Source organism: Hylobates moloch, unplaced genomic scaffold (genome assembly GCF_009828535.3).
Source record: "Hylobates moloch isolate HMO894 unplaced genomic scaffold, HMol_V3 SCAFFOLD_2, whole genome shotgun sequence".
Classification (NCBI taxonomy): Eukaryota; Metazoa; Chordata; class Mammalia; order Primates; family Hylobatidae; genus Hylobates; species Hylobates moloch.
The window spans coordinates 165,691,510-165,702,057 of NW_026652277.1; the positions used below are offsets into that span (position 1 = coordinate 165,691,510).

The 10,548-nt window shown below is 44.8% G+C and overlaps 1 protein-coding gene across 3 annotated transcripts in view; it reads left to right on the top strand.

The window, feature by feature from the left end:
* Window positions 1-10,548, top strand: part of ZDHHC14 (zinc finger DHHC-type palmitoyltransferase 14) — a 316,034-nt gene that overhangs the window by 133,533 nt on the left and 171,953 nt on the right. The window contains exon 1 of one of the 3 annotated variants that reach the window (XM_058435626.1): window positions 6,382-6,398. The exons of the other annotated variants lie outside the window; for them this stretch is intronic. The gene's annotated coding sequence lies outside the window, so the exon portion shown is untranslated. Of the gene's footprint in view, window positions 1-6,381; window positions 6,399-10,548 lie in introns of those variants that run through there. 3 annotated transcript variants of the gene reach the window in all.

Sequence of the window (10,548 nt, forward strand, 5' to 3'; positions counted from 1 at the left end):
CCACACCCAGCTAATTTTGTATTTTTAGTAGAGACGGGGTTTCACCATGTTGGCCAGGCTGGTCTCAAACACCTGACTGCAAGTGATCCACCCGCCTGGGCCTCCCAAAGTGTTGGGATTACAGGCGTGAGCCACCGTGTCCGGCCAATAACATGCTTATAAAACTCAAAAGCAAGCATATTCAAGCAATAAATTGTTCAGAGACATTTATGCATGGTAAAACTATGTTTAAAAGCAAGGACAGTTTCCTAGGGAGGAAGTCGTCTGGAAGGTAAGATCCTGGAAGAGCACAAAGTTATCTCCAACAGTATTGCTAATGGGATCTAATCTTTAGTTGGGTGGTAGGATTGGAAGTGTTGTTTTATTTGGGGGCTTCATAACTTTCTATCTATTCACATAAAATATTACATAATAATCTTTAAAGTCATTGCTAAGTTTACCATCGTTTGCATAGTTCAGGGAGAGGACCTAGAATATAACTAAGGCAACAGGAAAATAATGTTCAAAGGGGATTAGAGAAGTCCACATCATCTCAATGACAAAGAACTCACTGAGTTCTTAAGAAAATGTGACTGAGTGCAGTCGAGTGGCAAAGAAAGAGGAAGCCATGCCTGCTGAATGAATTAATAATTTATGAGGGAACAAATCATCATGTGGTTGGGGGAACCAGTGGCTGTAATCTATTTAGGCCAAAGTATATGATTAAAGGCTGTACCATGAGTTATTAAAACCCTGACGTCATTGTGACTTGGGGAAATGTTTGTTCATGGATAGGGAGGCAGGGATCAGAAGTTAAAAAAAAAAATTGTTTAAATGAAGAATTAAATAGAGTCTTCATCTTTGTGTAGAAGTGTAAGGGTTTTGTTTCTGCAGTGATCAGAGTTGATATTTGCCAGTAGCATATTTTCAGTGAATGATTTGGAAGGGCAAGAAAATCCCTTAGTCAGATGTAGCTGAGTGCACCCAGGTGCTGAAACACTGAACAAATAAAGCTCGGTCAATGAGATCAGGGCCTGTTTGACTCAGAAATACAGCAGATGAGCTCTAGTGTACATAGCACCTGTGCTGGGTAACTTGCACGTCTCATTAAAGTCTTCTCTAGGCACTGATCGTCAGTGGGAAAACACTGTAGCTTGGGTGGTTAAAGGCTTTTCCCACACTTAGTCTGGAATGGAATCTCTTCATGGTTAAATATTAAGTTCTATTTCTGGTGTCGTTTGTGTGACTCAGCACAATCTCATTATCCCTCTTGAGAAACATCCATGTCTCATTCACAACCTAAAACCCAGACTGAGTCCAGGGTTGAAGTCTCTGTCCAGCCAGCAGTGACTACATTACACAATTGTTATTTTTGTCAACCTATCTCAGTTTACTCATTAGGGAAATGAAAGGGTTAAACTGGACTATTTCTGAGGTCTCTTTCAGATGCAATATTCTGACTCTGGGAGTCCATTTGCAAAGAGCTGGATGTCGGAGAGAGCCCTCTCCTGGGTCAGCATGAGGCTAACATTAGCTGCCTTCTTGCTCACATTCTGTTATTTGTGCATGAGATGATGTGGACTTCTCTAATCCCCTTCGAACATTATTTTCCTGTTGCTTTAGTTATATTCTAGGTCCTCTCCCTGAACTATGCAAACGATGGTAAACTTAGCAATGACAAGCTAGAATCTTCCAGAGTTTATTTATTAATTTACTTCTGCTGTTGTATATTAGGTATACAACTTAGGTGATGTGTGAAAAAGCCCATTAACTTTAGTGAGCCTTCATATGCTGACGATAGATATATTTTATATTGGTCCCTGGGGGAATGTTAATATGAGCTATTGTCTATATCTAAAGGAAAACAACCACTCAGGATATTAGCTAGTGGATACAACTGTGCTTGCATAAAGCATCCTAAACATCCATGTCTTTCAACTCAGAGTGAATGTGGCCATTGATAAGTGGCACCTAGGACAGTAGAGTCATTTTTTTAATTTTGATTTTTTATTAAAGTAACATGTAGTTTAAAAGGCCAAATTGTGCTAACAGACTTATAACCAAAACCAGCTATCTCCTGTGACCCTGCCCCCTACTCTCAGTTTCAACTGTTTTTGGTATTCTAAGTAATATGTGTGTACTTCTCTCTTGGTTCATTCATGTTAGACATTATCTATGTACTTTTTATTCTCTTATGCTTTCCCTTCCTCTTTCTCCCTAATCCCTTCAGAATAGCTACATCATAAATTTTTATTAAATCCATATCCAGATTTTAAAATTATTTTGCACATGTAAATATTGTTCACACCTGTGCCAGTTGTACTACGAATATTTCCTTATATAACATTTTATATTTCCTGACTCATTTTTTTTTTTTTTTTCTGAGACAGAGTCTCACTCTGTCACCCAGGCTGGAGTGCAGTGGTGTGATCTTGGCTCACTGCAACCTCCGCCTTCCAGGTTCAAGCGATTCTCATGTCTCAGCCTCCTGAGTAGCTGGGATTACAGGCACGCCACCATACCTGGCTAATTTTTGTATTTTTAGTCGAGAAGGGGTTTTGCCATGTTGGCTACACTGGTCTCCAACTCCTGACCTCAAGTGATCCACCCACCTCGGCCTCCAAAAGTGCTGGAATTTCAGGCATGAGCCACTGTGCCCAGCTTCCTGACTTGTTTTTGTATTTGGACTTTTCCACATCTTCCAACAGCTCTGTAAAAATATGTCCATCCAATTACACCCATTCTTGCTATTTTAGCTCTATCCGAGCCTCCTTCCACTTCAGTTGGACTGGCCTGGGGCACTGCTGTCACTCCAGAGTCTCCCATCATGATCATCCTAAGGGTTTTCCTTGCCCCTCTTCTGGATGGGCATCCTCCTTGGCAAGGAACATCCTTCCTGTTCCCGCATTCCAGATCTTCAGCTTCATCATTTTCCTCCCTGTTACACCCTGTGACATCTTAAGGAAGCAATACCTTTTTGAGATTTTAAATATCTGCAAATATGTTTATTTCAATCTTACACTTGATTGATTGTCAAGTTGGGTATGCAAATACGGATGGAAAATCATCCTCAATCAGAATTTTGAAGCAATGATTACATTGTCTTCTAGCTTCCACATTTTCTATTCAGAAGTCCAGTGCCATATACTACATATTTGAACCTGACCTTGTCTCCACCATTCCTTTACCTCTTTCAAAGCTTTTAGATGTTGTTCTTTATAGCTGGTGTTTTGGAAGTTTTGTTTTTTCAAATGATGATCAATCATTGTGTTGGGCATCAATACCAGGGTGGTGGCGAGTCCTGTTGATGTAGAAACGTGGGTTTTTCATTTCTAGGAGATGTCCTTCAATAATTTTCCTCCCCATTATTATTTTCTGTCTGTTCTCTCTATCTCAAACTTCCTTTGTATCTGTAACTCTTTTATCTGGATATGGATGTCTTGTATTTTTTTTCTCGAGACAGGGTCTTACTCTGTTGCCCAGGTTGGAGTGCAGTGGTGCAATCATGGCTCGTTGGCTGCCTCAACCTCTGGGCTCAAGCAATCCTCCCACCTCAGCCTTCTGTGTAGTTGGGACTACAGCCATGTGCCACCATGCCTGAGTAATTTTTTTATTTTATATTTTTTGTAGAGACAGGGTCTCACTATGTTGCCCAGGCTGGTCTTGAACTCCTGGGCTCAAGCAATCAGATGCTCCTACCTCAGCCTCCCAAAGTGCTGGGATTAAAGGTGTGAGCCACTGCACCCAGCCAATGTCTTATATTGATCCTTTAATTTTCTTAGCTTTTGTATTGTCCATCTCTTGATCTTTTTGTTGCACTTTCTGGAAAATTTATTTAACTTTATCTTCTAATGTCTCAATGAATTTTTAAATTCATCTGCAATATCTTTCAGTACCAAAAACTCCTTCTTGTTCTCTGACTGGTCTTTTTTAGTGTCCTGTTCTTGCTTCATTTTTCTGATGATGTAAGTTATAGTTTCTTTGAAAAATAAAAAGAGAGAGCCCACTTCCAGGCTTATTGAGGTTTTAAGTAAATTTCAGTTCCACGTGGTTGGAGGATACGAGTTCCCGTTTCTTCCCGGCTGTTGGCCAGGGGTTAACCTCAGCTTCCAGAGGCCCCCTGCATTCCTTGGCTCGTGGCTCCTTTCACTCCAACAGCAGTGGGGAGAGTCTTCCCCACCTTAGAATCTCTGCCTCTCTCCTTCTGCCTCATCTCTCCAACACACTTCTTCCAGCACCCCTCCATGCCCTTTGTCTTCTGCCTCTAAGGACTGATGTGAGTACCCTGGGCCCACCTGGATGATCCAGGATGATGTCCCATCTTACCATCAGCTGAATGGTGACCTTAGGAGCATCTGCAGAGCCCCTTCCACAGCAGCATCCAGATGAGGAGTCTCAGGGAGACCTCTTCAGAATCCTGCCTGCCACATGTGTACACACATATTGAGTCTTAACCACTTTGTGAGACACAGCTTAACAAATATGTACACACATAGTGAACTTAACTTTTTTTAACGGGGACAACTTTATTGTCCCCATTTTAAAAATATGAAAACTGAGGTACAGAGAAGTGAAGTGACTTCCCAAGGTCAGTTAGTAGGCGGCAGAGCTGGATTCACACCTGGCAGTCTGTCTCCAGATACTCCCTCTCTGTTACTCACCAAGATGCTCTGCAAGCCAAATGCCATCTCAGATACTGATGACAGGTATATTCAGATTTTGAAATTAATAAAATTGTGAGATATAGAGTTGAATGTGAAAAGTGCAAAACTGCCTATTTAAGCCCTTCAAGTTTTCTGGATATAGAGTGCTTTCCTTTTTATTCATAGGATTGGTTCATAATCTTTAAAAAAATATAATGTTTGCAAACTGGGTACAAAGAATTGAAAAGGAAGGCATACTAGTTACTTGGCATGTAGCATGACTTCGAATTGACAGGTGGAGAATCTGAGGCCAGAGCCACATCGCCATGTCTCTTCCTGCAGCCTCCACTCTGCTCTCACTTCCCTCTCCTCTGTTAAATTTCCTACTTCGTGGCCGGGTGTGGTGGCTCACGCCTGTAATCCCAGCACTTTGGGAGGCTAAGGTGGGTGGATCACCCAAAGTCAGGAGTTTGAGACCAGCCTGGCCAACATGGTGAAACCCCATCTCTACTAAAAATACAAAAATTAGTGGGGCATGATGGCCAGGCCTGTAATCACAGCTACTCAGGAGGCTGAGGCAGGAGAATCACTTGAACCCGGAGGCTGGAAGTTGCAGTGGGCCCAGATTGCGCCACTGCACTCCAGCCCGGGCGACGGAGTGAGACTCTGTCTCAAAAAAAAAAAAAAAAAAAATTCCCTACTTCGGCTGCTCACCTGCCACTGCTTCCACCCCATTTTCACTCCTTCTCCTCACAACTAAATCCCTGAAAAGAATATTCCAGATACTCATTCATCCTCTCACTGACCCCTGCCATACAGGCCCCTCTGCAGGCAGCCTTCCATGCTCACTGCTCCATGAAGCCATCCTGGTGTGGTCATGGGTGAACTTGCCCACCCCAGGACACCCACTAGGCCATGTCTTACCAAGCCCCTCAGCGCTGGACAGGTGGGCCACTGCCCTCTTCTGGAACTTTCTTTTCTCAACTTCTTTGCTGCTGCTCTTCCAGGGTCTCCCCCTACCTTCTGACCTCTCTTTCTCAGTCGCCTCTGCTGATTTTTCTTTCTCCACCTGCCTCCTTATTTGCAGTCTGCATAAGGAGAAGCAAATGCAGATCTCTGGTGGGCAGAGAGGAAGCGCGGATGAGCGAGGTGGGAGGGGCCCGGGGTCCACGTGGAGTACGCCCCTTCCCAGCATGGGGCGCGTTCATTGCGCAGCGCTCCGCCAGGCAGGCGCCCAGGGATGGCCACCAGTCCCCGAGTTTCCAAGGGCCTCTGCCTTCCTCAGACACCTCCCTCGCTTCAGAGGTTTCAGTAACCATACCGGGGCTGCTTCCTGCCCATGTTTTTGCCCATGCTTTTTTCAGCATTAAAAAAATGTATGTTTGTTTCATCATAACTTACCTTTGTGGCTTAGAAAAAAAATCATAGAAAGCAACTGTCTCCAACTCCACCCTCGCCAGCCGCAGCCTCCGCCTCAGAGCCAGATCCTCTTCCTCTTCCTTGGTAGGCACCTTCTCCGACTCGGCTTCTAAGGCCGGCTCTTTTTGTGTGGGTTCCAGGGCCCTGCCGTGGGGGCAAAGAGAATGGAGTTGCTTACCCACCATTTGCTCTTGGCTGACGGGGCTGCTTATTGCGAAGCTGAGACAGAACTGTGGGGCGGGAAGCAGGAGAGGAATCGCCCGCACCTGGAATTTCTCTTTTAGTTTATTTGCTTCCTGGTTCCATTATCTGTAAACTACAGCCAATCATTCTATTCAGAGTGGAGCGTGGAGTACGGTAAGTGGTGGTGAGAGTGCATGAGGAAACTTTTTTTTTTTTTTGAGACGGAGTCTTGCTGTGTTGCCCAGGCTGGAGTGCAATGGTGCCATCTCAGCTCACTGCAACCTCCTCCTCCCAGGTTCAAGCGATTCTCCTGCCTCAGCCTCCGGAGTAGCTGGGATTACGGGCATGTGCCATCAAGCCCGGGTACTTTCTTTTTTTCTTTTTCTTTTTTTTTTTGTACTTTTAGTAGAGACGGAGTTTCTCCGTGTTGGTCAGGCTGGTCTCAAACTCTCAACCTCAGGTGATCCGCCCGCCTCGGCCTCCCAAAGTGCTGGGATTAGAGGCTTGAGCCACTGCGCCGGGTCCACATTTTTATATAATAGTACATTTACTTGCAAATATTGGAAATGGTCAGCCTATTTAATTTCCACGTTTGCCTAATGCATGTGCTCTATCTCTGGATTTACCATTATCGTCCATTATGAGCTGGGAATTTCTAGAGGACCCCTGTGTGTGTGTTAGTGTAGCACTTAGCACAATGTCATAAATAAATACGCTTTTAATCATGCTGATGATATTGATCGCACTCACGATGGCTGGGAGAGAAGGTGTTGGCTGTGCTGCTCAGTGGTCTTGATTTCTTAGAACTGGAGCATGAACAACATGCTCGAAATGGGGAAGTGATGAACTGGAACGGTTGAAAAGGTCATAAGAGCCTACCTGGAGAAGGATAGTGACGGCACTGTCGTAAATGCTTTATATGTATTATTTAATTCTTGCAGTTCCCTCCTGCGGTAGGTCCAATTATTATCCTCATGTTAGAGTGAAGGAAACTCAAGCAGGGTGAGGTTAGGTTAATAACTTGTTAAAGTCACATGGCAAGTAAGTGTGGAGCCAGGATTTGAACCCAGTCATCCTGGCTCAGGGTCCATGGCCCTGGCTGGCCCTGGATGCCGCTGGGGGACCCTCTCTAGGGCTAACTTGCCCTCCTGAGAAGCCCCTTCCTTAGCTCACGGCCGCGTAGCCCTCTGGTAGTCCTCATCACCAGCTCTGCTTTTAATTTGGCCATTTTCCGCCTTAGGATGGGAGTGGTCCATCCTTCAAAGACAGAGCCACGTTCTGCACTGTGTTAAGCGTAGTCCATGGCTCACAGTTCATGCGTGCACACACACACACACGCACACTTTGTTGGGAAGAAGAGCAACAATAAATTGCTTATTTAGAAATGAGCGAGGCCAGGTGCAGTGGCTCACACCTGCAGTCCCAGCACTAAGGAAGGCAGAGGTGGGAGGATAGCTTGAGCCCAGGAGTTCAAGACCTGCCTGGCCAACATAGCAAGTCCCAGTTCTCCACAAAAAGAAAGAAAGAAAAAAAAAGAGAGGGAGAGAAATGGGTAAACTCGTCAAAACAGATAAAAATATATCTGTCTTCCAGTATCTGTAGTTTCTAATCTGTACACTCATCAGAATGTAGGAGTAGACTACGTCATATACTCTGAAAATGTTCCTGTCATTATTTGAGAAATTATTTATTTTACAGATTCCAGCTGCATCTGTTTCCTAACCTCAGGAAAAGCATGTTTCTGCCTTTATATACAATTAGTATTTCATTATCAGTGACAACAGTTCAAAAGAACCCAGACATGAAACAAAATCCCCAATATTTGGGAACACTGAAAAAGGCATGTGTATCACTCTCTCGTATCAGTGTTCCAGAATAAACAATACGGGACTTGTTAAATAATGCATCCACTTCTGCATAAACGTCTGGCAAATGCTGTTATTTCTAAGGAGAGTCTTTAGCCGAGGACACCAGGGAAGATGGCTCAGCTTGTTCGTGACGTCTCGCTGTTGAGCAGATTGCTCTTAATAGCTTACTGTTCTCTGTAAGATGAAAACAAAATTGACTGTTCAGCACCATTCTCCTCCTCTTAGTGTCATTAGCTTTCTTAAAAGCACACTAAACTCTCAAGAGTTGCCACTGATATGGCCGTAGGAAAGATGTTTCACAGCTGTGAGGGTGGTGGTGGCGTCCACACCTGTCAGGACAGGCAGGGCCCAGGGTCGGAGCTGGTAGTAAGTCAGTTTCATTCTAAACATTCATTTCTGAACATTTCACACCATTCCCTAAGCTGTTAGTGCTTTGTTACTTTTTACCTGATTACACCCCGAGCTCCATCTGGGACTCTGTCAACATTGACATAAGCCTTGGAAAACACAGACTCATGGCTGTTTTTGCTGTTCGGTATTTAGGATTTACACTACACCAGGCACATCACTAAATACCATATGTACATTTACTTCATCCAGTCCGCATTATTATGATATGATTGTACTATTTATATATAATATTTTGTTATTATAATATGTGTTGATTATGATATGATTGTCACCACTTTTATTTTATAACAAAAAGGTTCAGAGAGGTTAAGTAAGTTTGCCTGAGTCACACAGCTAGTGATGGAGTCAGAGATCAGAAGCCAGGCCTTCCTGACTCTCAAGACAAGGGTCCTTACCCAACCATCATGGAACCTGAAGGGAACTTAGAAATCAGCTGTTTCCAGCCCCTCATTTTATGGATGAGCAAACCTTGGCTCAGCGAAGAGTGAATTGCCCAGGGTCCCCTTATCAGTGGCCTTCAGACCCTGGTCCCAGGCTCTTCCCACTGTGACACGCCATCCGCTTCCTTTCTCTCGGAGGCTGGCTGGTCCCTCCTGCCAGTCTTCCTGAATGAGTTTGCTTCACCAGATTTGGCTCTGTCTCTAGAAACAAAATGAGTTGAGTTTCATTAGTGAGCGTGAAAAATGTAGGTTCAGAGATTGAAAGAAAAACAGTTGGGATATAACATATTGAAGGCAAGTGGGTATAAATGGGTTCCAGGGCTCTCAATTTTTTGGGGGGACAAGGCAGAGTTACGTGTAAACAACCGACAAGCCAGCTCACGGCCATGCAGCCCACACTGTACCGTCACTGCCCTCTCAGGATCCATCTACTCTTCAGGAACATTGAATTTTCTTTCTTTCTATGCCCGTGGTCACTTTCACCTGTGCTCACACACAGTCGGCTGTGCAAAGAGCAAAACTTGGATGTCCCCAGGTGGCTGCCAGGGTTGGGATGGAAGGTTCTGCTCTAGAAGCCAATAAAACAAAAATATCCGCCTATTAGATCGCAGTGATTCAATACTCTGATATCGCCAAGAAGTTGGACTGGAAGAAGTCCCTGGAATCCCCAATCTAGTACTTCGGTTTCTATGTTCATTGCTAGGCAGTGAATATTGAGTTTCATGGCAAACGTCATATAACTGGAACAGGCCCCTGAGGCAAGAGACGGACCCCTTATTCTGGTTGTTGTTTGAGCCCTGCAGCCTTTTGACTGCTGGAAAGCTTCACTGGCCTTGACCTTGGAAGGCTGACTCAGCCTCTCTTCCCCGCTGGGTGGTGGGGAGTGGGTGATGTCCAAGCCACCGACGGTATAGGCACAAAAACCAAGCCAACAAGGAACCCTTTTCAGGAGCATGGGGGTGCTTGGGGCCTGGGTCTCAGGGGAGACCTGCTTTAGTGGAGTCTCCAAAGTATAACATCTGGTTCTCGACTTGGCAGGTCCAGAGACTCAGTGTTGTCACGGCACTTTCAGAAGTGTTTGCATTGGGGCCTTACAGGTGCCTGAGGTATCAAAAGGATGCTATGTATTTAGTGAGAACATTTTGTAAAGGCCAGAATATTCCTTTCCAGTTCTCCAGCATGTCCTGGGCTGGGGAAGTTGAATTTGTGGCTAGAAGGTTGCTTGGTGAGTGGGGCCTGAGCACTCACGGGGAGAGAGGTGACCCTGAATGACACCTCATGCCAGCCACGGCGAGCGCTAATGAGTCATCCCACAGTTGAGCATATCGCTGGTGACCAGAAGGTTCCTGCCTTCCTGTTGCAGCATCTCTGCCAGACAGTGAGGAATGAACACTGCAAAATTTTCCCTCTCCCAATCTTTCCCACGGTCTTTCGAGCAGAGCACAGTGTAACTGATTGCATTCCAGCTCACGTGATTCTAGTCGCATCTTAGGCCTTCTTTTCTGAGCTGATGCCAAATCACACACAACGAACTGGGTGCACCCTTCATTTCTCTTTCTTTTTCTTTTTTTTTTTTTGGAGACGGAGTCTCGCTCTGTCGCCCAG